The sequence below is a fragment of the Corvus cornix genome, chromosome 7 (genome assembly GCF_000738735.6).
Source record: "Corvus cornix cornix isolate S_Up_H32 chromosome 7, ASM73873v5, whole genome shotgun sequence".
Classification (NCBI taxonomy): domain Eukaryota; kingdom Metazoa; phylum Chordata; class Aves; order Passeriformes; family Corvidae; genus Corvus; species Corvus cornix.
This window is the reverse complement of record NC_046337.1, coordinates 698,215-725,948: the sequence shown is the minus strand read 5'-3', so window position 1 is coordinate 725,948 and position 27,734 is coordinate 698,215. Positions and strand designations below refer to the sequence as shown.

The following is a 27,734-nucleotide window of genomic DNA, read 5'->3' as shown; positions in this document are numbered from 1 at the left end:
TGAAAGGGCTGTCCAGCCCTGGCACAGATGCCCGGGGCAGTGTTGGAGTCCCCATCCTTGAATGGATTTAAAATCTGTGTGGATGTGGCATCTGGGGACGTGGGTCAGTGGTGACTTTAGCAGTGCTGCAGGGATGGTTGGACTCGATGGTCTCAGAGAGATTTTCCAACCCAAACAATTCTGTGATTCCATGATTTTAGGATCAAACAGGTCCAGCCCTGCCCAGGGTGCAGCTTCTCACCTCTGTGACAAGGAGCGTATCGTTGGGGTTTGATGTCAGACACGCGTCCTCTGGATGCAACTGATCCCAGCAAACAGGCTATTTTCAGCGCCTTGTGAAGTTTTCTTACATAAAACACATCTCCAGACTCACCCCCCACGCACACACGCTCAAACACAGGCGTCGGTCGGGTTTTTAACTTGGCAGTGTTTTCCTAAAAGGCTTGGAAATGCCAAAAGTAGTAACTACGCTGCAGAGTCTGTTACAGCTTCTCATCTGCGATTCAGCTCCGAATTCCTGCTCTCTGACAAGGATGCCAGCCAGGCTGGAAGAATGGAAAAACAACCCCAAGATTGTCCCAGGAACGGCACAGGCCCCTTTGCTGCAGATGGGGCTGGGGAAAGATCAGGAACAGGCAGCCCAGCACCGTAGGGACAGCCAGGCAGAGCTGCCCCATTCCCACTCCTCCAGTAGGTTATAGGGACATAACTGCGCTGTCCCCCTCTAGAACGCACGGGTGCAGGCACAGAGCTGCCCGGGGGTGTCCTTGGTGGAGAAGCCCATGAGCCACACGGGAGCAGCAGCAGGGGAGTCCCGAGGCCAGCTCTGGCCGCGGTGCTGGGGGAGGTGTCCAGGGTCTGCACTGGCCATCGCCTGCTTCTGTGGGATTTGTCTCAGCGGTTGTCTAAGCTCCAGGCTGTTCTGCCAGCTCTGGAAACCCCCAAAACACAACATTTGAGTGATGTATTTGTGCCACAAACAGTCAAAAATAGCATAATTGCATATTGTTTCCCCCGTATTTTGGGAATTACTGACACAAGACACAGAGATTTGATTTAATTAACTGCTTTCATTTAGCGAAATGTATTTTGTTGTTTTAAGTGAAATCCTTTCTTGGTTTGGGAAGGATTTGCTCAACATATCTGGGATCCTTCCCCCTCAGAAACACATTCCCTGGAAGACACTGCCAAGGAAAACAAGTATCCACAGAAGTTGGGAAAAGGGGTACGTTTCCAGTGAAGTCCTTCCCTGCAACTGGCCATAGAGGGAGGTGTTGCTGGCCCCATCTCCAGATGGATGAGGCTGTCCAGAGGTCCTTGCACACGCAGAGGGGTCAATGACGAGCTCCAAAAGCGCCCCTGGGTCTGCTTGGAGCTGGAGCCAGGAGAGCCGCCTGACACAAAGCCCAGTGTTTTTCCTCCAAGATGTTTTTCATTACAGGGGCCTCGTCACAGCGGCGTGAGGTGGCTGGGGTCTGATATCAGGAGCCACATCCCCGGTCCCAAAGCCACCTGTGCGAGAGAGGGTGTTCCTGGGGACCCCAGGGCAGCGTTATTGCCCACCCCGCGCTGCAGGCGCTCCGTACAGCCTTGCAGATGGGAGACATAATGCCCGAGGAATGTCTGCTTCCACCGAGCCACCGCGAGGCTATTTCTGTAAGCCCAACCCCAAACCATTTGTTGAAGTCCTCTCAAACAATTTTCTGTGGGATGGCCTGGCTGCCAGAGGCAGGAGGTGTTTGGCCTGGTGAGCACATGTCCGCAGAGGCCGGCCCTGACCCTCGCTCGAGGAACAGTCACATCCAAAGGTGCTGTGGCTCAGAGCAGCGGCCGGGCGCCTGCAGCCAGCAGGGAATGGTGCCCACGGCATCACCAGTGGGGAGCCTTGCCTGCCCTGCCTCGGGGCTGGAGGGGGCCCCATCCTTCCCCTGCACTCACAGCTTAACAAAATCATTTTCCATTGAGGCTGCGAGCCTCGAGGCCTCCCGAAGCAGAGCTATTTTGAGTATTTTCCACAGCATCTCTGAACGCTGTTGTGCTCATGACTGCTGAGTGGGAGATCTGTGCATGCAGATCTCCAGAGCGTGCCAGCCCAGCCCCCCGGCGCCAGCCTCCCCCTCCTCCTCCTCCCTCCAGCGGAGTCTGGGCTGAAACTGTGGCACAAGCAGAGCCCCCGCTGGTCACAGGCTGTCCTGGGCTGTCCCAGGAGGGGTGGGTGGCTGCCCTGGGCACCCTGTGTTACACGGTGCCTGCCAGAAGCTGTGTCCCCCTCACCAGGACATGTCCCAGGCAAGGAGCTGCTCCCAGGGAGGGACAGTTTCCATCTCTCAGTTCCCTCAGACAGCCCCAGGGACAGCCTGGTTTGCAAAACACAAGATTAATTTCTAGAGGTGACCCAGTTGTGTTTTGAATTCACGCGCTGAACTAAGGGCCTGGAAGTTTCAAGGCCAGGTTGGACAGGGCTTGGAGCATCCTGGGATAGTGGAAGGTGTCCCTGCCCATGGCAGGGGGTGGAATGGGTTGAGCTTTAAGGTCCCTTCCATCCCAAACCGTTCTGTGATTCTGTGATCCCGAGCCCAGGTGATAAAGTACTATTTCCTTTGGGCAGGAGGCTGTTGGAACTTCCCTTCACCGCTGAAGGTCCCGATGAAAATGGACAGAGTGCAACAGCCACAAAGCTGAAGCTGTGAGACCATTCAGGCCTTGTCGAGACTGCAGATACCACCCCCATGGAGCAGGGAGTGGCTGGTGCCTCCTTCTAGGGATGTGGTTTAGTGGTGGGCTTGGCAGTGATGGGTTAATGTTTGGACTCAATGGTCTGAGAGGGCTTTTCCAACCTAAACCATCCTGTGATTCTTTGACAGCCACCAGGAATGGAGTTCAGCATCGTGTTTGTCCAGCCACTCGTAGGACAATGTTCTCTCCTGCTAAAAGGCTCACACCGTACTGCAGGCTCCAGAAAAGAGAGGTAAAACCAAGAGAAACAGCTCCTGAGAGTTATGAATTTGCAAAACTCTCCATGTCTGTGATGGCTGCTGTCATTAGAGGGAAATGGCAGGGAGAACAAACCCATTAATGCAGCTGTTAATTGAAAACAGGACTGTGTGGAGAATGGGGTTTGTAATTATGAGAACAGTTATTAAAATATCATTTTGCTTTTTAAAATGCCTGACTTTAGTAGAGTATAGAGGAGTTATGTTTTAAAAAGTTAATTATTTCCCGTGCTTCAGAAAGAGAGGCCTAAGTTGAAAATTATTTACCAAAATTGTTAAGACAGTTTTTTAATTATCAGTTTTAAAACAGTGTCGTAGAGTATCCGTTTTACTTCCACTCTGGAGCGTGCTTCCCTCCCGTGCGGATCCTGCTCCTTCCCAGGGCTCTCTGGAGCTGAGCGCTGGGCACGGCTGTGCTGGTGGGTCGGCAGCTCTCAGACCCCATTTTTCACTCGCCCTTGTGGCCTTCTGGGGCAGTTCTGATCCCAGCGGCTTTTCCCCATCCCGGTGTGGTTCCTGGCGCGGTTCCTGGCGCGGTGCTGGGCTCGGCGGTGCCGTCAGACGCAGATGTGGCTCTGCGCTCGGGGGTCCCCGTCCTTCCCAGCTGTGGGAGCCCCGGGCGTGGGGCCGGGCTGGCTGAAAGGGGCACCCAGCGCTGCTCGGGGCCGTGCGGGCTCGGCAGCCCCAGCGCCTCGGGAGGGCGAGCCGGGAGGAGCCGGACTGGCCCCGCTGCCCGCTGCAGGCGTCCGGCAGGCACCGGGACGAGCGAAGGGGAGCGATTCTGCGCGGAGGGAGCGGCAGCTGGAGCCGGGCACGCGTGAGCAGCGAGCAGCTCCTTCGGCACAGCAGGACCGCGGCTGCGGCTCCCGAGCGTGGGCTCCGAGCGCTCCGGGCAAGTGCCTGCTACAGGGGGCGAGTGCCTGCTACAGGGGGCGAGTGCTTCCTACAGGGGGCGAGTGCTTCCTACAGGGGACAAGTGCTTCCTACAATGGGCGAGTGCGTCCTACAGGGGGCAAGTGCCTGCTACAGGGGGCGAGTGCTTCCTACAGGGGGCAAGTGCCTGCTACAGGGGGCAAGTGCCTGCTACAGGGGGCGAGTGCTTGAGGGTGTAACTGTACTCAGCCGTGTGCTGCAGACTCTGGCTGTGCCTGGAGCTGTTCCCCAGGGGATTCTGCCCCTCTGCCCTGCCCAGGTGAGACCCCACCTGCAGAGCTGCCCCAGCCCTGGGGTCCAGCACAGGAGGGACCTGGAGCTGCTGGAGAGAGTCCAGAGGAGGCCCCGGAGCTGCTCCAGGGCTGGAGCCCCTCTGGAGCCAGGCTGAGAGAGCTGGGAATGTTCACCTGGAGAAGGAAAGGACACGGGGAGAGCTCCGAGCTCCTTGCAGGGCCTGAAGGGGCTCCAGGAGAGCTGGAGAGGGACTGGGGACAAGGCCTGGAGGGACAGGACACAGGGAATGGCTTCCCACTGCCAGAGGGCAGGGATGGATGGGAGATTGGGCAGGAATTCCTCGCTGGAAGGGTGGGCAGGCCCTGGCACAGGGTGCCCAGAGCAGCTGTGGCTGCCCCTGGATCCCTGGCAGTGTCCAAGGCCGGGTTGGACATTGGAGCTTGGAGCAGCCTGGGACAGTGGGAGGTGTCCCTGCGCATGGCAGGGGTGGGATGGGATGGGATGGGATGGGATGGGATGGGATGGGATTTAAGGTCCCTTCCAGCCCAACGCATTTTGGGATTCCCTGATTCTGCAACCACGAAGAGCTCCGAGCTTCGACCCCTCTCTCCCTCCCTCAGCACTTCTTTGCTTCCAGCAAAGCTCAGCTGGAATTGAGCGCAAGTGTAGGATGGACACACACCTAGTGGCACAAAAATACACACTCACCCTTTCCAGACAATGGAATAATCATGGAGAAACAGGCAATTAATCATGCACAATAAATAATTTAGTCTTTCTTGCAACACTTGAAGCACAGCGAGTAAAAAACACTGATTTGAGAAGAGTGGTATTAAATAAAACTACCCAAAGTGAAGTTCAGCCTGCACACTGAATGGACGGAAAACTGGTTTTTATTCAATTTTAATTAAATGGGATCTGGTTCTTCAATATGGGAAAACTAGATTAAAACTGAGGCAAAAATTGAATCCCATTAATATTACTAGTAAATAAAAATACATTATTTTTTGGTTGAGGGAGCTTTAATAATAAGAGTGATCATAAAGAGAGAAATCAAAACTGGATTGTACATTCACCAGATTGTTCAATACAAAAGCCAACAAAATTAGGCCATATTGATGTGATAAGCAAGAAGAAATATATTAGTTTCCAGCTCACAACATTCCGGTACAAGATATCATTGGAAAACCAAGTCAATTTTGGTATCAGTCAGACCCCGATTAAATGAGCCCACACTTCCCAGAAGGCGATCCTGAGGGCTTGGCCCCTACTGACACATTGGAAAGGAGATGTAAATGTATTTATTGCAGCCCCACCACTGCTCTCCAGCAGGGCCCGGGTGGGCAAATGCTGCCGGGCAGCCACTGCCACATCTTGGGGCAGGAAAGCCCAGGAAAGGTCTTATTTTGATATCTGCAATGATATTGAGGTCTTAAAGTTTGAAATGATGCTGTGGGTCAGCTGGCATAATTAATGAGTGTTGTCTGGTGCTTGTCATGGAAGGTGACACGTCCCGGGGATTTACATACATATTTCCAAAGCTGTTCCAGGAAAAAAAACAAAAAGAGCATTGGGTCCAGGAGAGAGTTCCTAGTATCCATACCTTAAAAATGTGATACTAAGCAAGCAAACTGAAAACCAGGTACTTCTTACCTCAAGCGTTTCTGCTCGCTGGGGACAGAGCGAGAGCTGCAAATGCAGAATGAGTCAACACTTAAGGAAATATGAGAATAACAGTAATAGCAATAATAATAGTAGTAAAAATAGCAATAAGAAGAATATAGTAGTAGTGTACTTTTTAAGGTTTAGGGCAAAATATTTTAATCAGACATTCTCTAAGCAAATCTGAAGTGTCCTGTTGAGTGATCCATCCTAATGAGGCTCCACATGGGTTTCCAAATCAGCTCCTGCCTTGGTTTCCCAGGAAGGCCAGTGAATTAAAGGCCTGTGAGGAGAGCAGGAGCATCCTGCTGCCTGGACAGCTTCATTGCCAGTGTAACCTGGGCAATTGTGCTAGAGCCTGGCCTCCCGAGCCTGGCAGAAGCCTCCTATTTGCCTCAAATCCTGAAATGTTAATTTTCATCTCTGATTAAGCTGAAGACCAGTCAAGGCTCCTTTTATTAAGTCAGGCAGACTCCTACCTGCTTCCCGAGGGCTAAATTTGGCTGGGAAAGCCATTGTAATATTGTGTAATTAATTTGCCAGTCAAATAATTTCTGCAGGGCTCTAATTTACTTATCTGTCTGCAGCACTAATGAATCTCCCAGCTCAGTACTTTAATCATGTTTTCTGCCTTTTTATCTCCTTTTTTAACTCCAACTTTCCTAATTGTTTACTATGGGCTCATCTGTAACCTGTTTTTCAGGGATGCTTTTGTTCTCACAACAAAGCCCAGCCAAGCATGTGGACTCTGTAGTCCTCCTTCATGACTGGGAGCTGCTGAAAGCCTTCCTTGCTCTCTTCCTCAGTTTCAACAAACAAGAGAGCTGAGTCAATAAACATCGAAGATGTAAAAATCCAGGAGAAAAAGCCATTTGTATTTGGAGGAGTTAAGGTGGTAACCTCATTCCAGCTCAGTGTAACCTACGTGCAGATCTTCCTAAAGGTCATTCTGAGCACTGTGTTCCCTGATTAGTGGCAGTAGGGAAATCTGTTTCAAAGAATGTGGATACCTGAGGACACCATTCAATGGTGGCCATGGTGGTGGTGGGTTGATGGTTGGACTCCATGATCTGAAAGCTCTTTTCCAACCTTTACAATTCTTTGATTCCTTGAAATGTACCATTGACAGGATTTTTAGTTGTTTAACTTTGCAAATGACATATCTGTAGTATTTTTTTTACTTTTCTAATGCATTTATTACCTAAAATGCTTCACTAAGTGGCACATTTCTGTAGTGTTAAGTACTGAAGTGTCCTTCCAACACACTAACTCTGGTATTTGTCACTTCACAGTTTTCCTAATCTCTAATGGCAATTCTGCACCCCCTCATTTGGATACTCAAACAAATGGATGATATGGCCACGTGACAGACGAAAAATAAGTTTATGTATTTAAGTATAAATGGCTGGTGCCACTGCCATGGGCTCAGGTGTGACACGGAGGTGTCAGACACACCTGGGAGCCCAGACCCGCAGCTCTGTTGTTGCTCCAGGGCTGGATCCACCACATGAACCCTCTTCATTTGTTTCACACCACTGGGCTTTGCTGCTGGATTCTACTGAATGAGAGCATTGGTTTTAAGAAGGAATTTTGAGTGTAAACATTTAATCCTGGGAATAAGTGCCGTGGTAGGAAGCGGTACTAGAAGGAAACACAGACTTGCCCATCTGTCTCTTCAGAACCCTGCTGTGATCACTGTTCCCATGCAGTCCAGGGACTTCGAAACAGAGCTCTTGTCAGGCTCCACCAGCCTGGAGAAGAGCTGCTGTGGAAAACAGCGAGTGAGTTTATGCGTGTATCTGACGAGAATTGACGAAAAACGCAGAAACTTGAGTAGATCAAAGAAAAGCCGTCCCCAGGGCCAGGGGAGGCCTCCCTGAAAGGCGTGAGGTTCCCGAGGTACCAGGAATGAGTTAATCCCACCAAGGAATGCGGAGGAGCTGCCAGATAACAGAGTGACATTGTTTTTCCCTGATGTCAGCACAGAAACCCAAACACAAAGAGGTGAATGTAGTCCTTGGAGGCAGCTGAATGTGGAGCTTGTGCCGGCATCCAGCAGCATTGAAACAAGATGACAAAGTGTTTCCTGGAAGCAGGGGCCGGCTCCGGCCATCTGGGCCGGCAGCGGCCGTGGTGGGGAGGATCAGGGATGTGCCACGGTGGGAAGGATCAGGGATGTGCGTGTGCCGGGAGCAGGACAGGGCCCCATCCTGCTCCCTCCTGTTCACAAACACGCAGCTTTGGTTGGGCTGGGGCTTCCAGCCTGTAATTCATAGCCATCCATGGGCATTTTATTTTCCTTTAAGGCATCTTATTTTCTCCCGTAGCATCCTCATGCTGTGTCTTGCCTGAATAACTCAATTTATCCTGTGTTTGATAGGTGATGGTCTAGAGGATATTCAGACCAGGCTGGAAGAGAAGCCTTGTTTCACTTTAATATAGGCAGCACTTGTATTGCTTCCACAGGGACAGTAATTAAATGCTTGCTGATAGGCTTTGGATGTGGAGCTGCACTTCTCAGCAGCTGGAATGTGCTTTGCCTCCATCCATCTCCCAAATGGGAAGTTTCACAATTGGGTGACTGTCCATCACAGCTGAGAAATCCATAACAGCATAGCAATATCTGTATTATTAATTTTTGGCTATTCTGAAGTCTACAGGAAGGTAAACAAAAGGAGAAAAACCTAAAGAGAACGCTTTAAATTGCTTTGTGTTTTTATTGCAGGGTTGGAATTAACCTTCCCAGCACCCTTGGCTTGGCCTGGTGAGGAGCCATGGCTACTCTGCACCTTGGGTTACACACAAACCAGAGTTTGGGTGTTGATTAGGAAAATCAGATCCAGTAACTCGCAGAAAGCAGCTTCTTAAAATTTAGTTGGAAGAAAGTCAAGCTGTAAGTGCTGTTTTCTGACAGAATGGAAAAACCTGAGTGGCCAAGGTTATGGATGTCGAAATGGGAATGGCTGGGTGGGGAAAGGTCCTGTGGGATCGGTATGGCTGCTTGTGGGAGTGGAAATTAAATATGTTCTGCTAGTATCCACTGTTCTTCCCTGTGAGGGTGGGGAGGCCCTGGCACAAGAGCAGCTGTGGCTGCCCCTGGATCCCTGGAGGTGTCCCAGGCCGGGTCAGATGGGGCTCGGAGCAGCCTGGGACAGCGGGAGGTGTCCCTGCCCGTGGCAGGGGTGGGATGGGATGGGCTTTAGGGTTTTAAGCCATTGGCAGGCTCTGTGATGCTGTGGGATAGCTCAGCCGCACACCGAGGGCGCCCAGCGCTGCCATGGGGACGGCGCTTGGGTTCTGAAAACAGCGGCACCGGGCAGCTCCTGTAAAGCCAATGGACGCTGCTGGTTTTGCTGGGAATACAGCACGGAAAGAACGTGCCTGGGCTCCTCTCCGTCAGTACCAGGGCTCCAAACCTGCCGGGTCCTGATCCCGGCTGCGAACCCCCGGGGGCGATCAGCACCGCGGGCTGCCCCAGGCCCCGAGGCTCTCCCTGCTGGTCCCCGCACACGGACGGGGCGGTGCCGCCCCGGGATCCGTGCCCGCGTCCCGCTGCCGGCCGGGGATCCATGCCCGTGTCCCGCCGCCGGCCGAGCGCGGTGCTGCCCCGGGGATCCGTGCCCGTGTCCCGCCGCCGGCCGAGCGCGGTGCTGCCCCGGGGATCCGTGCCCGTGTCCCGCCGCCGGCCGAGCGCGGTGCTGCCCCGGGGATCCGTGCCCGTGTCCCGCCGCCGGCCGAGCGCGGTGCTGCCCCGGGGATCCGTGCCCGTGTCCCGCCGCCGGCCGAGCGCGGTGCCGGCAGAGGGAGTTGTGTGGGGGCGGGACGGGGCAGGCCCCGGGACAGGCCGCGGCCTGCCCTCCATTTGCGGCGACCGGCGCGAGGCCGGTACAGCCGGGGATGTAGCTCAGTGGTAGAGCGCGCGCTTCGCATGTGTGAGGTCCCGGGTTCAATCCCCGGCATCTCCAGGCGGTTATTTTTTTTTTATTATTTTATTTCTTTTTTTTTTTCCCGTCTGCCCGCGCGGCCGCTGGTTCCGCCGGACCAGGCCAACGCCGCGCCGCCGGCACGACCCGGCCCGGCAGGCCCGGCAGACCCGGCGCCGCTCCCTCCCGCCCGGGAACCCCGCGGGGAAAATCAAAGCACTGGGGCCTCAAAAAGCAACGGCTCCTCCGCCGCCAAAAAACAGCTGCATTGGCCGGGAATCGAACCCGGGCCTCCCGCGTGGCAGGCGAGAATTCTACCACTGAACCACCAATGCGCGCTTAGAGTCCGTTCCCCGCCCCTGGCTGAAGCACCTCAGCCCAGGTCACCGAACCCACCGCGTCCATTCTGCTTCTCAGCCCCACGCAGCACTTTTGAGCCATCGTTTCCAGGGAAAAAAGGTTTTTTAAAAGTTAGCAATGCCTGTTATACATTATTCCTCTAGAGGATTAAAAAATCCTGGAAAAGTGTATAATGCACCCATCACACACCTCACAGAGTCTGGCCTGACTGTTGGTTTTGGTCTTGTTCATCTCTCACAGATGCAAGATTTCACTAATCATTATTTCAGTAATCATTTTTAAAACTTTTTTTTCTCAGCGTATTCTTTGAAAACTTCTTTCTTTTCTAAGCATTCTGTTTGTATCAGGGATAAACAAATACCATTCCTTGAATAAGCAAGGAGTGATTTAATGGAAGAACTTCAGGAGATTACAGGTGAAGGCTTTCAAGATTCCATACACCTAAAGCTATGGTTGGAGCCTATCCTAAAGATCTTCTCTGACCTAAATGGTTCTATGATAATTCTTTACATTTAAAAGCTTTCAGACCAAGTCACAAATGTGTATTTTTGTTCCTTTTCCGTCCTGGAAGGACTTTGCCAGGGAGGCCAACGTTTAAGGGCTCAGCTCAGAGGCTCAGCTGATCCACAAAGGAATCATCAGAATATGCTCACAATGGTCTCTGTGATTTGCCAGGTGATGACATTTCAGCACACTGTGCCTGTGTGTGGTGATGTCAATAGTGAGTCCTTGCTTGCGCTGTGATGTAGCCATGCCATGTCCCAAAATAAATGATGCACACTCCTGATGCTCATTTTGTCTTGGACATGCTCCCATGAAGAGCCGCACATGAGCCAGAGTCCAAGGAAAAGCTGCAACAAGCGCTTCATGTCAAGGGAACATCAATTTATGTACAAAACTTATGTACAAAAGTGCTCAAGAACAGCGCCAGGGCAGGAGGAACACCTACCACCAACCACCTCTGCGAAGGTAGGAAGCAGGTGCTTTCTGGTTCAGCCAACAGCACTCTGGCACTGCAGGTCACGTTCCAGTGTCCTGTGTTTGGATGTGCATGAACTCCACAATTTAACAACCCAGCACAGCTCCCTTTCCTTCTCAGCTTCCGATGGCAGAAGGTGACATAATAAAAACTGTAAGTAATAATTATTATTTAGGCTGTTGCTTATGGTTGGATTAGTCAGCCTAGAAAAACTGTTTTCTCAGACAAGCCCAGGACCGAAAACCCCCACGCACTTAGGCAAAAGATATTCATATTGAGAAGCCCCTAATTCTCCATTTTACTGTGTCTGGAAGTTAGTCATGAGGAGGTTTCCCCCTACTTTTGTTCTCTCATCTCCTCTCATTCCTGCTGAGCTGATGCTCTGCCAAGTAGGGGACATCTGACAACATCTGTGCACAGCCACACGGGACCCAGAAGTGTGTCCTCAGAGAAAGTCATGGAATCAAAGAATCATGGGCTGGCTGAGGTTGGAAAAGCCCTCTGAGGTCACTGAGTCCAATGGGTAACTCAGCCAAGGGCACCTCTGAACCCTGTCCCCAGGTGCCCTGCTGCTCTCTGGGCAGGTCAGGGCAGAGCAGAACACGCTGCTTGCGCCACTCCTTGGAGAATTATTGCACAGAGGGTCACCACTGTGATGGACTCTGCACTACTCGCTCCCAGAGCAGAAATGAAACCCATCCTTGCACTCGTAGTTAGTAACTCAGAGAACAGTTTCTCATGTCCATTAGACTGTGTTTTGCATCTGCTCAGAACATCTGGGGGTGTTGGCTGATGTCTTGCAGGGAACTCTGTCAACCAGGAGGAGTTTGGCAACACACAGGACTCCCTGGGGCCCAAATGTCACTCCAGAACATGGCCTGGGAGCCCTTTCCCAAGCAGTGCAACCCAGGCTCCCACTTGGCTTCCCTCAGAACTGACTGTGAGTAGGAGGGTGCTGAACGGGGAAGAAATCGAGTCCTGCAATGTTAGAAATGGTGGTCCAGAGCCTTGGAACTGGCAAAAATTTCACAGGATCAGTTCTGCTGAGTGAGAATCAGAATCCTACTCCAGCAAAACAAGGAGTCCTAAGGGGTTCCTCATCTTAGCCATCACAATGGCTGGGAGAACGTTCCCTGCCAACCTTCAGTGCCGATGGGTTTGTTCCGTGTGCCCCCAAGGGACGTGGTACTGTTGCAGCAAGTCCAGGGGAGGTTACAAAGTTGGTAAGGGGACTGGACCACCTCTCCTATGAGCCTGAGACAGTGGGGCCTGTTCAGCCTGGAGAGGAGAAGGCTCTGGGGAGACCTCACAGACCTTCCAGTATCTGAAGGGGCGTACAGAGAAGCCAGAGAGGGACTCTTCATCAAGAGCGGTAGTGAGAGGGCAAGGGGGAATGGCTTCACACTGACAGAGGGGAAATCTAGGTTGGATATGTGGAAGAAATCCTTCCCTGTGAGGGTGGGCAGGCCCCAGCACAGGGTGCCCAGAGCAGCTGTGGCTGCCCCTGGATCCCTGGAAGTGTCCAAGGCCAGGCTGGACAGGGCTTGGAGCACCCTGGGACAGTGGGAGGTGTCCCTGCTTCTGGCTGAGGCTTGACAGAGCAGAGCCCAGGAGCTTCAGGTGTTTCTGCTGACTCTGCTGTGACCCTCTGAGGAAGAGGATGCTGCTCAGGGCCACCTGCAGCCTCTCTCCCCAACTTCAGCTGGCACACTGTGATAGCAACAAGGTAGGGTTGATAGGCTGTGGTAAATCCGCTCAAATCAAGCTTCAAAATGCAGGTGTGGCTTACCCAGGGTGTGGCCAGTGGGTATCATTCCTTCCCTCCTGCCTGCTGGCATGGACACGCGTTCCCATGTCACGTGGCGGGATTGTGGCTGTGCAGTCACCCCATATAAAATGGGTGCTGCCTCAATCTTTGTCCTGGCACATAAAAATGGGGACGTGTGATGGGACAGCTGTACCTGATCAGAGCCGCTGGCTCTGATCCACCTCCCATGTGGAGCTGTATTAAATCATGCATGTCCTACATGGAGCAGCTCAGGGAGCTGGAAAGGGGCTCAGGCTGGAGCAAAGGAGCTCAGGGGGGACCTTGTGGCTCTGCACAAGTCCCTGACAGGAGGGGGCAGCCGGGGGGGTCGGGCTCTGCTCGCAGGGAACAGGGACAGGAGAGAGGAAACAGCCTCAGGCTGGGCCAGGGGAGGGGCAGGTCGAAATTTTTAGAAATTCAGAAAGAATTTCTTCCCAGAAGAGTGGTCAGGCATTGGAAGGAGCTGCCCAGGGAGGTTTGGAGTCCCCACCCCACAGGGTGTCCAAGAAAGGTGTGGACGTGGCACTCAGTGCTCTGGGCTGGGGACAAGGTGGGGATTGGTCAGAGGGTGGACTTGATGGTCTTGGAGGCTTTGTCCAACCTCAGTGATCCTGTGATTCTGTCAATGGACATCTTAGAAATAAAGCCTAAGGAGTAACTCAGAGCACCCGGCAAGACAGCAAACTTCTGTGTAAGAACCAACTGGTGTTTCACTAACACGTATGTAACACTTTGTATCACCAGGGAGGTCCAGTCAAGACTTCCAAAGCACTGAAGAAAACAAGAGGCCTTTCAAAATGGCTTCTCAAAGCCTCTCCACAAAGGCTTCCCAAGCATGTTCCTGTCTCTTCTTCCAGAGTGCAGAGAAATTGCTCCATCCCCGGTGAGTTCTCCACTGAGTGGAGCACACGCACATCAACTCGATTTTAACAGGTCACGGAATAAGCCGGGCATTTAAAAATATCCACCTGCCCAAAAGGACAAATGAATCCGTATTGTGGAGCCTTCAGCAAAGATGGTTGGAACAAAACAAACAAAACAATCGTGGTAATCTCTTAGGGAAGACTTATAATGTAGAACAACTTGTCAGTGTGGGTTAAAGTTTTAAGGCCTAGCAATTTTGACAGCGTCCCTTTGAGCACAGCGAGCGCGCGGGGACGAGCAGGACAGCAAAAGGTCACTTGGTCACACATATCTGCTGCCTCTCTGAAGTTTAGCTCAAGACCCACTAGGCACGTCCCAATTAATTATTTAAATCTTCAGGGAGAAATACTTCTGTGGATGAAAAGGCATAATCTGAAATTCCGGGGAAGGTACAGCATGGCTGGCATGGTCAAAATGGTGCTGAGGGAAGATGGGGTGAGATATCCCCACCAGGGCCTTCAGACACGGAGAGAAGCCACTCACATCCAGGAATGTTGATTGTTCCAGGTATCAGCAAAGTAGAAACTCTGGGATCTTCCCATATCCTTTTTTTTTTGTTCAATGGAACAGTTCTGGATCACAAAAGGTCACTGAAACCAAATTGACAATGATATATGTGGCTATTTAAAATAACTTTTCCCAGCACAATTATTGATGATGTTGCTGGCAATCTGTAAGTTTCTTATAAATGCACAGACACCCCGAAAATTTTTATTCCAGGTACTGTCTAAAGTGTCCCAAAAGAAAGCCATCAGGCAGGCGATGCCAGGGAAATGGGCATCGGAAGCAAAGAGGACACTCCAATCCTGGATTTATTCATTATGGATACTGGGAATTTCGAATTCACTGTATATGTCTTTGAACAGGTTTTCCAAGCTTTTCCTAATCAATTCAATGGAGAAAATACCTGTATAAACAGCAGACATGTGCATTCACCAGGGCTGGTTTTCATCTGTCAATGTCTGAGAGAAAAAAATAATACAGCACAAATTCCGAAGAGCCTTTTGCCTTGCATCTGCTGAATACAGTCTCTCACTCCAGCACACGTAGAGGAAATAAATTTAATTTTTTTTTCATCTTTCCTGCCACAGCAAAGCTTCTTAAACACTGAAAGAGAAAATAACTACTCTTGACTAGTCCAAGCAATCTCGCTTTCTAAGAAATACTGTCCTTCTTTTCTTTACCAACAAAATTCATGTTGTCTGTCAGGCCTAGCTCGGCTGTTTGCCCCAGGAAAGCACAGACACTCCACATCGCTTCCTCCCATTCCCTCCTGTGCTGCCATTGCAGGGAGAGGCCAATTAATTATGGTGTTTGTTCTGCTACAAATAACATGACCCATGACCTTACGCTTTTAAAACTGCAATTTTTGCCTTTGTTTCTGCGGCTCAGCCCTGATGTGGGATCTCGATGGGACAGCGAACAATCAGACATGATTAGGATGATAGCACATTGTAATAGAAAAATGAGCCACTTTCTCAGACACATGAACACAGCCATGGATTTATCTGCTGCAGTGTAGGGGAAATACCTGAACACCAGCAACACATCCTGGTCCCGTGGTAAACTGAGCATCCCATGGGAAGCCACAGGGTTGTACTTGGAGTGATACCTGACACCCGCAGCCCGAGATGGGACCCATTTAAATGTCTAATCACAGCCACAACTAAGCACTTGGATTTTCACACGAGAGGACCTACCATGAATCCTGCTAGAAAAATCGCAGCAGAGAAATTCTGCATCTGTTTCTGTCCCTTTGTCTCAGCTCTCCTGCAACTGTCACCACCCTTGCTGCTCACAAAGACATTTTCCTGAAGACAGATTAGGAGAAAACATATTTGTGAATGTATGAACAGATTTTTCTTCTTATGATACATAACTTTGGCATGCAGTCAGGAAACGATGATAATCTTTTTCCCCATCTTCCCTTGCTAATGAAGAGAAACTGCCTCTGGGGTTGAGGACAAAAGGTGAACTCTCCCTGCACACAATTTACACCTGCTGAGCACATGATTTCGGGCATCTAAAATTCCTGTCTTGGCAGGTGTCCCGGGGACCAAGACACACGCACGGAGACTTTGGAGGTAATATTTTCATCCAGGCATTAAATAAAAAACAGACTTGAAAGGGATGAATTTTGCAATACTTTCAGGCATCTCATTTTTTTGCTTAACCTTGTAAAACTCTTTTACTCTTCAAACTTATGAAGCCCAGTCTTAAACAATCAGTAACTAAGATAAAAAGACAGTTGAACAGAAGCCTAAAGGAGGGAAGAGAACTGCCCATCCCTGTTTATTGGTAGCTGCACCATGCAGGTATGGAGAACCTCTCCTGGAAAGTGAGATTGCTTGGGAAATGTGATCCTTATGAAGTTTTCACTTTCCCTTTATGAGGAGAGTAGTACAATGTTCTCATTTTCTACCCCCTTCAAGACTTCACAGGTTGGAAAAAGCTGATGAGATACAGCAGTGCTGGGGTGCAGATAATGTTCACTTGGAAACTGGATATAGATCCATTTTGCACTCATAAACTGTCGTGTATTCATCAAAATGTATCATACATTAATAGTGACAGTACAGCTACATCTGGGTAGACAACGACCTTGAGGGGTGGGAGGACAGGGAACTCTCCTATTTCTAACAACTATTTGTTAGAGATGGATGAAATGACAACATCTAGTGCCATGTTAGAACACATACATGGGGTAGGCATTCACATCCAGAACTTGTGTGTTGGCTCATGCTGAAATTATTCACCACAAACTGCATTTAAATCCCATTTTTTCCCTATCCCAATTATTCTTCTTCCGTTCTCACCCTCTCCAAAAACACACACCCTAAAACCATATCCTTAGAAAATGAATCATTTTCTGTTCTTTTTCCTTTTATTTTCACTTCTTTCCCTGCAGTTGACGGCTTTAAAGCCAGAGTATCTACTAATTCCAGCTGCCACTCGAGATCTTAGCACCTTTTAAGGGCACTAATATGCCTGGGATAAACACTGCTCCCATCACCAGTGACTGAATATCACTGACTTTGCAGAACTAATGAAATCCAATCTTTGCAGTTGTTTACTGACTTGAAATGACACCCAGACAGCTGAAGAACACGATCAGCTGCGCGGGCGGTGGAGCCGGGCTCCACGCGTGGGCCGGAGGCCTCCGGTACCGCCTCCGGTACCGCCACCGGCGCAGCCCCGGGGAGGGGCCGCCATGGGCGGCGACCCCCATCACGCAAGCCCGGGGATGAGGAGGCCGCACTGGGCCCTTCCCCGCGGGTCCAGGCCGCACCGGCGGGGCTCCCGCGGCCTTCGGCGGGGCAGCCGCGGTCCCGGGCGGAGGGCAGGGCGGGGAGGTGCGGGCGGTGTTCGAGGCGGAGCTCGGGGGAGCCTGGCTGGCTGCTGCAGGCGGAGGGCGGGCAGGGAGAGAGCCGCCCTCCCCTCTTCTCCTCCCGCCGGCCGGCGAGCAGCCCGCAGAGGGACGCGGGCTCCCGCAGTAAGTGCCTTTCGGGGTTTCCGTCTGCACGGGGGGTTCGGAGCCGCGGCGGCGGCGCGGGCGGGATGGAGGGAGCGGGGCCGGCCCGGACACGCGGGTGGAGCCGCGCGTTAAACCCTGGGGTCGCCTTTTATTATAAATGTATATCAAATGCATCCTGGCTGCCTCTCCTCCACATCCTACCCTGTTGCCCAGAGAAGCTGCCCCGTCCCTGGGAATGTTCCAGGCCAAGCTGGATGGGGCTTGGAGCAACCCGGTCCAGTGGAACGCGACCCTGCCCATGGCAGAGGTGGGACTGGAGCATCTTTAAGGTCTCTTCCCACCCAAACCATTCTGGGATTTTATTATTCCACGTGTAAGGCTCAAGAACAGCACGGGTAGATGGGATATTGGGAAGAAATCCTTCCCTGCGAGAGTGGTGAGGCCCTGGCACAGGGTACCCGGACCCCTGGCAGTGCCCAAGGCCAGGCTGGACATTGGGGCTGGGAGCAGCCTGGGACAGCGGGAGGTGTCCCTGCCCATGGCAGGGGTGGGATTGGGATGGGCTTTGAGGTCCCTTCCAACCGAAACCATTCCATGATTCTATGGTCTTATACAGCAGCTTTCACTACCAAGTGCTCCCAGCCTCCTCCCCCTGTTTTATTTAAGCTTTTCGATGGAGAAAAAAAAAAAAGATCAAAGAAAAGGTGGCAGTTTTATGGAAGTGGTGCAGAGCCCCTGGCAGCTGTCCTGTGTGCGGGTTGTCCCTGTGCTCCCTGAGAATGTCCCACAAGGAGCGGTCCAGCCCCAGTGTCTCTCTGTCCAGGACAGCTGCTTGTGTGCCTGTAGGTATCTATATATAATAAATAAGGAGGTTGCAGAGCTTGTGAACTATATTTTTTATCTGCAATGGAGCTGATAGAAACAGTATCTCCCATTATTAAAAAAGAAAAGAATTATTGGTAAAAAATAGCATAGCTGTAGTTACACTGAACTTTGTAAAATGAAAGTAAGTTATAACTTCCACTGAATGGACTCGTGGGACCATTGCTTGGTGTCCTCAACTTCTCTGAATTCTTTCCTCTATTAAGCAATCAGTAAACGTTTGTAAGCCTAATTCTACGGGAAAAGATGTAAATGTGTGTATGGAGACCTTTGGTTTAAAACCAGCCAGATTGACGCCCTGCTTGACTTCCTCTAGTGTTTACTGTGAACAGGTAGTACAGGTGTGCTGGAAGCAGCTCCTTTCACCTGCTGCTGGGAAGCAGGGGCTCTCCTCTGCTCCAAAGGAGTTGCATTCTCTTCTCTTCTCTTCTCTTCTCTTCTCTTCTCTTCTCTTCTCTTCTCTTCTCTTCTCTTCTCTTCTCTTCTCTTCTCTTCTCCCTTCTACCCTTTTCCTTACTTATTCATGTTACATTCAGGAATTTTCCATGATAAGCAGTGACTGATTAGCCAGTAAAAACTTGGTCAGATATTTCAGGATCTTTCAGTGTTAATATGTAAAGCAAAGTCCAGTATTGCCCCTTCAATAGCAGTAACCAGAATATTATTCATTTTAACGTTAGGCAATTATCAGTTTACTTAGTCTGAAGTTGGATGGAAGTTTTGAGTAGGCACAAGTGTGCATGAAAAATGATTCACACCCCTTGTATCTAATTTGTAGCATTACTTTGGTTGTATGTATATGGACTTACATTTTGTTTTGCTTAATTATGTGTGTGCACAGGAGCACAGTAATAATAACAGTTTTGTGAACCAGACCTCGCTGCATAATATAATATTTTCTCTAGAGATCCATTTCTACCTGCTGACTGTCCCCGACAGGAATTTAGGAAGCTGGCAGGATGTGGTCAGTGCAGAGGCCATTCATGCAGAGCAGTTTTCCAGAGGACAGCTCCTACAGGTTCCTTGCTGCTGCCTGCTTTGTCTCCACACAGGTCTCTGCAAGCTTTAGCAAATATTTAGAAGAAATGTGCATTTTCTGCTGTCGGTTTGCAGTTGTGACTTTCACCTTCCATTCATAGTTGATGGTTTCAAAACAGGGCTTGGCATTTCCAAGTAGCTCAGTTAAGCAACATCTTCCTTGTACCCTGGTGCTTTTTTATGTGCTGGCACACAAAAGTTTGGGACCTGGGGAGTTATTTTCCCTTTTTATGGGCTATGTGTCCTCAGTCTCAACCACAGCTCTGACAGTCTGGTTGTATAGCTTAACTAAACTACTGTACGTTCTTGGCCTCCAGGTTGTAGCTGGAACCTGTGGTTTTCCAGGGATTAGCTGTGTCATCGTGGGTGTGCTCCTGCAGCCGATGGGAGCGCAGAACGTGAGCACGAGGGTGCTGATCCCTGTCCCTGCCGCCCACCTGGGACCCGCTGGGCGCTGCCTCGCTGGGCGCGCTTGGGAGAGTGGGAGAGGTGGCCAGGGTGGGAAACAGGAACAGGCTGGGCTCTGCTCCCAGGGAACAGGGGCAGAACGAGAGGAAACAGCCTCGAGCTGTGCCAGGACATCAGCAGGAATTTCCCCATGGAAAGGGTGCTCAGGCCTTGGAAGGGGCTGTCCAGGGAGGTTTGGAGTGCTCACCCCTGGAGGTGCCTAAGGAATTCCTGGACGTGGCACTCAGTGCTCTGGGCTGGGGACAAGGTGGGCATCGGGCACAGGTTGGACTCCATGGGCTTGGAGGGTTTTTCCAACCTCAGTGTTTCTGGGATTCTGTGAAATAAAAATTAAAGGCTAGAAAAAGCAAGCTGAAGCAAATGGGACAGAAGTGGAAGATTACCCTTTAAGGAAGGAAGGATTCCTGCACTGCCACTGCTCCATGGGTGTTTGTGGCTCAGACTGGAGCCACTTGGGGTAAACACAGCAGAGCACAGAGACCACAGAGCTGTTTGCAGCAGCTGTTGGGCTCTAGGGCTCCACTAATTAGCTCTTGGGGATGTAGATGCAGCCTTTTTCTTCCAAAAAGCTTCACTTTAGGAAACAGCTTTTATTACGTAACGGACAGTTTGTAATCAGACCTCTTCCACAACATCACAGTATTGATTTTGGAAGCATTCCATATCCCTGAATGGTTCTCTCTGAGTCAGGTTCCCGAGCGAACTTGTAGCTCTCTCTCCAAGGGGTTTCCAGGTGAACTTGCCCCAGATCACAACCAGATCCTGTGGATGGAGTCCAAAGCCTTGGACTGGGTTGTTTTTATTTGCTTTGCAAAGCTTCTCAAACCAAGCGTGTATTCTGATTTCAGAGTGATTCTGAACGCAGGCCCCTCCTCCAGGATTAGATTTGCATGTGCTATCAGGTCTCAATCTGTATCCCAGGATATAAAACTAGGCTACTTCCTTGCCACACCTAAGTATTCACCTAATTTGTAGCTATTTTTTTGAGCAGGTTCCTGTTTGTGTGTGCCGGTATATGTCCAGTCTTGCAAAAAGCAAAACACCTTGTTTTCTAATCCCTGCCCCTCGAGTGTTTGACTAGGGAGGGGAAGGAAAACCAGGGATAAAGTGCCAGCATTAGGATCAAGCTGAACAGGTAGACTGTCTATTCAAATATCTGCCTTAAAAATTAGGGGAATGAAGAATATCAAAACAATGAGCAACAGCTATAAATTAACTGTATCTAACAAGAACATTTCCTTCTAATGACAGTAACTGGCTTACAGTCTTTGTATTGTGTGTGTGGTTTATGGCCCATATTAACCCCCACCAACAGTGAAAGCGAGAATGACTATTGGAACTGTTTAAGTTAAAACAACATTGGCACAAGAACACAGAAGTATGGAAATCGTCCTGCACACATTAGTCAGTGATCAGGCTGGAGACCAGGCTTCCCACTCTTTCCAGTAGGACAGGAGGGAATTGAAATACTTTCATCTGGGTAAATATATTGTGATGTTTGTATGGTAGGAAAGCTCAAAATACCTATTGTTGTTGGTGTTTCTTTGTATTCCTGTTAGTCCTTAGGTACAGACTTTGGGATTACAGCCATCCCTGTCTGTAGTGTTGCCTCATTCCCAGAAACACGCTACTGTCTCTGGCAAGACTATTGCTATTGAAATCCCAAACAGGATTTACACATCGGATTTTTCCCCTCATCATCTGTAAGATTTTTTTTGTTTGTGGGAGGGTAATGAAACAGAAGGAAAAGAAGTGGTTAGGCTAAAATGCAGACACTCGAAAGAGGAGCCAAAAAAGTTTGTTCCTTGTAGGACAGAGTTTACAGCAGTTGCTCTGTCATCTAATGCCGGGTGGGAATATCTTGGTGTCTGAGTACAGAAGGCAGATGAAGTAGTTGGAAGCAGCGGGACCAAGAGGAGGAATGAGGATAGGATACCTATTTTCTGCTTTGTTTCTCCTTTATTTTTGTGCCTGACAAGTGCTACAACCACTTTTGGGCATGAGAGCCGAGCTGGTTGCCTGTACTGGAGCGTGGGAAGGACTTTCCCCATATGGTAAAGTGTGCTTGGCTTCCACTTACCGGCACAGGGTGGCCTGGGGGGATTGGGAGTTTAAATTCTGTCTGCAGGACCTTACAGATCTGTGGGTGGCGCTGGCTGAGGGGACCCGTGACTGTGAGCTGCCTGGATATCGCAGGTGATGTTCCTGTGCTTGGTTGGAGAGGTGGTCTTGGATGATGACTTTAATTGCAGTGTCCTAACTTGTGTTTGAGAACCCAGAGTGGCCATGGGAGGCTCTAGGAGAGGATCTGGAGGATGGACATGTCTGTGCTGTGTCAGCCGTGTTGGGACCCTCTGGAACCCTTCTTTGGGGTGTGTTGTTCCTCACCAGAGATCTGCCTTGCAGGGGAAGCATCTCCAGCTTGGGCTGGTTTAAGCTTTAATCAGTTCCTTTTCAGCTACTTCAGTTATTCTGGCCTGACATCCTGTGTAACATTAACCACTCCCGGCTGCTCAAAGGCAATCGAGAGACAGCTGGTAGACGACCTGGTTAAGAGTCCTAATGAGGCTATTTTCTGGTTACATCCCCTTTTTCTTGTTAGTTGGCCACTTCCTGCATTGACACACCCTGAAATTGCCAGTAACAGAACAGTACAGCTTTAAAGGCTGAAAGTACCTTCAGTCAGAACTTAACTGTGGCCTTGCTGCTGCTGCTGCTGTCACCGTGGCCACCTTCTAAGTAGCCCTGCCAGAGGGATGAGAGCTGGATTAGAGGGAGCTGAGCGTAGGAGTGCAGCTGTTTGGAGAGGCAGGAGCAGTGCAGGACTCTCAGCTCAGCCCGGAGGGACATCAGTCTGCGCCTCTCATCATCCCAGACTTACCTGAGGAGCTTTGGGAAGGAAGGAATTAGACAATGCTCCTGCGCCAATGGCAAGTTATGCAAACTGTAGTGGAGATGATTATAAGTTTTCTATTTTTAAGCCTTGCATTGAATGACTCACTTTATTAGATGTGTTCGTTTGCGATGGAATGCGAAGCACCCGGATTCCATGGTAATGGCCTCGTAAAGCACACAGATATGCAACATAACAGATTGGGTTTCTCCTCCCAATTTACCGGGTTCTGCGTCTCAGCCGTGTCTGATGGCAGCGCGGGGCGGCTCACGCTGCTGCGGCGCAGCTCTGCAGCCTCGATCCATCTGTCCCCGCACTTCTGCTGGAATACTCATCCTGCTTTGCTCTCTAACTCATGGCTCTGGGGCTCAATTCCCCCCCATTCCCCTTCCTTCATTCCTTTCATTCTTTCCCCCAACTCTGGCCATGGGTTGCTCAGATCCAGCCCCATATCTTTGTAATTAGAAAGTACCTGCGTAGAGAAATGCTGGCGATTGTGGCACTTCCCCTTCGGTCACCTGCTGCCTCGGGTGGGAGTGGGTTGCACAACTCCAAAGAACATCCAGACAATAGTCTGGCAGCTGGCTGGGCTGGGCATTACGGGAAGTAAAGGAGGCAAGTCACTCCAGGTGCTGTGTGAGCCTCATGGGGACTGTGGGTGGCAGAGGTTTGTCGTGTGCAACGCGCTGTTCAGAAGCATCCACTGAGGATGGGTGTTGACATCCCTTCTTTAAAAACCAGGGTGTTAGTGGTGCTGTGTAGGTTTTTGGGTTTGAAACATGGGGTTGAAAGTGAAGCAGTGTAAGCAGTGCATTAATTGCTGAAGTGGAGCCCAGCGTGGACACAGCAGGCCCAGGGTCTGATACCTGGGGAGGGTCACCTGGGGACCTCGCTGAGGCAGAGAGCTGGCCACCAGCCTGGGTCTGGAGTGGGAGACTCCTCTGGGAGTGACTGTTACACGTTGCTGTAGTCCATGTGAGTGTGACTGAGCTGCTGGTTGAGTAAGGCACCAAGGAGGGAGCAGTTCCTACTGTGACTAGGGTTTGTATTAACTTTTGGAAACCGAAAGCAGGAACTTGCGCTGATAAGTCTTTTACGTAGTTTCCATTTTGTGTAGACTACTCTCCCCGCCCCTTTGTGTCCTTTCAAGTTTAAAGCCTGTTTCTTCTTATCATGAATCCTTTAATAGCAGTTTGAGCTAATGTCCCTCTGAATCTTTACCAGTGCTCAGCTGTTCCCTGGGAGCTGTTCCCTGGGGTTATTGAACTTCTTGGACAGATCACTCTATGCAATAGCTACTCCTCGTGACATGCTCCTGGCTCTTCCCATGCCAGTCCAGGGCTCCTGCTCCTGCCACAGTTTGTTCTAGAGCCTGGCAGGGACCTCAGCCCACCCTTCTGGTGAGGCCGTGGGTCCAAAGGTGCCATTTATGGCTTCTGTTGAAACCAAGGGTAAGGCTTAACGTGCAGGTTTACTGTGTCAGATGGCACTGACAGCACTAAAACACTCTGAGCCGCTTTTAAAGGTGACTCAGAATATTTGTGTGATGGAAAGATGACATATTTCTGACTGCAGTGCTTCTCATGCTGGTTGCTATTATAATTTTCATTAAAATAAAATTCCGCTTCTGTCACAAGCTATTGATCTCAGCTTGGAAGAGAGGCAGGTTTCAGTTACCTGCTCACGGAAGAGGAGGGGTTTGTAAGCGTGAGCTCTTCCCTGGTACAGCCTTCGTGGGACCCACATGGGCTGCATTGCTTCCCCCCTTCATCCGCACTCGGGTGTATCCCGCTCGGAGCTGGCAGCAGCCTTGCGCAGCCGGCTGGGGCAGAGCTGGGGCAAAAACCCGCGGCTGTCTGCTCGGAGCCTCTGAGTTCTTTCCGGCTTTGGGGCCACCGAGGCAGCGTTCAAATCGTCCTCCGGTCCAGAGGTGACCTCGTGTGCCGTTTCCTGCGTGCCGTGCCACTCCTGTCGGGCAGAAGCCGGGATGTGCCGTGCCCTGGCAGAGCCCGGGGCAGCCTGGCATGGCGGTGCTCGGGCTCTGCCCGCCTGCAGCCCCTGCCGTGCCCGCAGCTCACCCAGCCTCACCCAAAGACATCTTCTCACACATCACAAACGGGGGCTCGCGGTTCCCGGGATGCAGCTGGGCTGTTCCAGGTGTGAAAGCACCGTCTGCCGGGCTGGAATGCCTGTCTGGCTTTGTGCTGGAGTGGCTTATGCTAAGCCCTGTTTTCCTTTCTCTCCTGAATAAGCTTCTCTTAGGGATGGTGAGCAAGATTGATGTGGCAATTTGAGCAGCTGGTCTCCTGGGAGAGTTCCTTTCTCGGGAGAATTGCCTGTAATCGGCTCTCAGCTCCGAGGAGAGCTAATGCCACACACCCCGGGGCTGGCAAGGAGCGGGGAGCCCTGCGGCCAGAAATCCTCCTGTACAGGGGCACCAAGCCCCTTCCTGGGTGTTAGAGTTGCTACCTGCATGAGGAAAGTGGGAAAGCTGTTCTCTGTGGCACATCTAATGTCCCTTCAGCGTGGCTGGAACAGCTGTACCCACAGTGAGACAGGGTCAGCTCCTGCTGGGAGCGATCCTGACCCTATTCCCTGTGTGCCTGCACCTTCGTGCCCACCGCAGTCATGCCTGGCGCTCACCACTGCTGTCCCTGACTTACTGTGAACAGGAATTAATGAGCTGCTGAAGTCTGGCTGTCCTTTATTTATCTACATAGAGGAATATTTATGGCCTGAATTGGTAGAGGAGCTTGTAGGGCTCCCAGCAGCTCTGTGTGACAGGAGAGTGCATCCAGGTGGGGGTCAGGCCCTGCTCCCAGGGAACAAGGGACAGGACAGGAGGGAATAGCCTCAAGCGGATGCAGTAATGGTTTTGTAATCCCAAACTAAAGACATAAATGTCAAATAGCTACATTATTTCTTCAGTTTTTAAAATGCAGGGGAGTGTTGGATTTGGGGACTTTTTTTTTTTACAAGTATTGGTAAAATTCATGTTTAAAAGGCCTCCTAGAACTTACAGTCTTAAGACCATGATTTTCTTCCTTGAAAAACAAAAATAAATTACTTTCAGAGCTGTCTGGGAAACCATTTTTAAAGCAAGCTGGTGTAGGTGACAATCATTGAGCTTCTTAGTGGTTTGTGTGCCTTGTGCTTGAATTCCATGAAAAGGAATGGTGTAACTCTGGCAGGTGTGTCCCTGGTGTCCAAAAGGAAGCCTCAGGAGAGGTCTAAGCCAGGGGACAAGAAGCAGAGATGAGTGTTGGCTGTGCTTGCAGGAACCCTGGCTCCAAACAGGAATGGACAGGGATTGTGCTTCAGCCATCACCCTTCTTCCTGAGCTCATACAGCAGGGAAAGGGCACACTTCCCTTTGTTTTCCTGCAAGGCAGCATCTCTGCAGACATGTGAGATGGCTCCTTGGAAGATGCTAATTTAGTCCTTTTCAGCTCCCTGGATTGTTGTGTTCCAGCACAGGCCCTTGGAGGGTTTCAGGCTCTCAAAGCGACTTCTTTGCTGCTGCATGAGGGGTGTGAAACTACTCTGGTACTGCCACCAACCTCTCCTCAGAGAGCAGAGCTGTCATTCCTGACTCCTGGAAGCCTTGGGTAGAGGGGTGTGTGTGTCCCACAGTGCTGGCTGGTGCGTGTGCAGTACTCCTGTCGCCGTCCGTGTCGCGTGGCTGCAGGCAGGATGGGAGCGATGCCGATTGTCTGAGCTCCTCCAGTGCAGCGGGAATGTTCCAGCTGCTCTTTTACTTCCTGTGCTGTCCTGGATTCCATCCTGTGGTACAACTTTGTGACTATCCCTAGTCTTCCTCCCTGTTTTCATGGAGGTGCTGTAGCCTTTGAGGCCAGGCCTCCACAGTAGCTTTCCTCCCAGGAGCTTTCCTTGCTGGGGTTTTGTCTGTCACCTTTCCCTTTCCCTCCTCTCTGTCACGGCACAAAGGAAAGACGAAGTTGATCTTTTTGCGACCATAGTAAGAAGTAAATGGAAAATGTGATACAAGAAAGACTGTCATGGTGGGAATCTCCTAGAGCATAAATGCCCCTCTTTGGAAAAACTCGTGGGAAGCTGCAAGTCTTGGCCTTCTGTACACGATCCCTTACATAAAGTTTGTACACACAACAGCTCTGCATCGAATGCCTGTGCCAGAAATGTGCGGGGAATTTCCGCCATGCTGAGGATGCTGCAGGCAAAGTGCTCAGGGAATGAATGAGGTCAAGGTTTGGATTGGGAGGGACTTTAAAACTCATCTTGTTCCATGGGCAGGGACACCTCCCACTTTCCCAGGTTGCTCCAAGCCCTGTCCAACCTGGCCTTGGACACTTCCAGGGATCCAGGGGCAGCCACAGCTGTTCTGGGCACCCTGTGCCGGGGCCTGCCCACCCTCACAGGGAGGAATTTCTTCCTTTGAGGCATTCCAGCCTGGGAACACGTCTCTGTGTACGGCATGTGCAGGTACACGAGCAGTTGAGTGAAGTGCCCTGGTTGTGTGTTTGTGTCCTGACAAATGTCAGGGGAGGCTTCCAGGGCCATTCCTGCCCAGCCTGGGATGGGGAGCTGCCCTGGCTCCCTGCTCCTGGCCCCGGGGCTGCTCCCCATGCATGGGAAGTCTGCTGGTGCTCCAGTCTTGGCATAGGGCTGCACACATTGTCTGCCTCTGCTTTAAGCTTTATTGGTGCTAAATCAGTTGTCTGGAGGCTGCTGGGGAATGTGTGGCCTGGACAGGGGTGTCCCCGTGTGCGGAGGGCCCGGAGCGCTGGTGGGATCCCCAGGCGGGATGGATGCTGTCCCTATCGCGGCTCGAGCCCCCCGCGGGCCGGGAGGATGGAGTGGGCTGTGCCTGCTTAAGATTCAGGTCAGTCCCATGCAAATTGGTCATTCAGGATCCGAACACTGGGTCTATTAAGAATTTGCCTGACCCACATAGGGCTGGTTTCAAGCCCTCAGGAGCTGGGTGATAAAGTGCCACCCTGCTTTCGAGCTGCTTAATCCCATCCCTGTCTGTGCTGCTGCTTCTCGCTGAGGGCCCTGCTCCTGGTCGCTCCGCCACCGTCCCAGGGTAGGGCAGGCTGGACAATTCCTGCCTGGAAGGCAGGAGGGAGTGCTGTTAAGTTGCTGGGATTGTAGCAGTAGTTTGATGGGACGGGTGGGGAGCTGA

General features: G+C 51.1%; 1 protein-coding gene and 2 non-coding genes across 4 annotated transcripts in view; 2 read left to right on the top strand and 1 right to left on the bottom strand.

The window, feature by feature from the left end:
* Nucleotides 1-9,715: 9,715 nt before the first annotated feature.
* Nucleotides 9,716-9,787, top strand: TRNAA-CGC. Its single transcript has one exon. It is a non-coding gene; the product is annotated as a tRNA-Ala (tRNA).
* Nucleotides 9,788-10,009: 222 nt separating this feature from the next.
* Nucleotides 10,010-10,080, bottom strand: TRNAG-GCC. The gene has a single exon. It is a non-coding gene; the product is annotated as a tRNA-Gly (tRNA).
* A 6,986-nt stretch (nt 10,081-17,066) lies between these two features.
* GPD2 (glycerol-3-phosphate dehydrogenase 2) overlaps nt 17,067-27,734 on the top strand; it is a 51,063-nt gene continuing 40,395 nt past the window's right edge. Inside the window, exon 1 of one of the 2 annotated variants that reach the window (XM_039555111.1) lies at nt 17,067-17,308. The gene's annotated coding sequence lies outside the window, so the exon portion shown is untranslated. Of the gene's footprint in view, nt 17,309-27,559; nt 27,636-27,734 lie in introns of those variants that run through there. The other variant, XM_039555112.1, reaches the window with a different exon arrangement.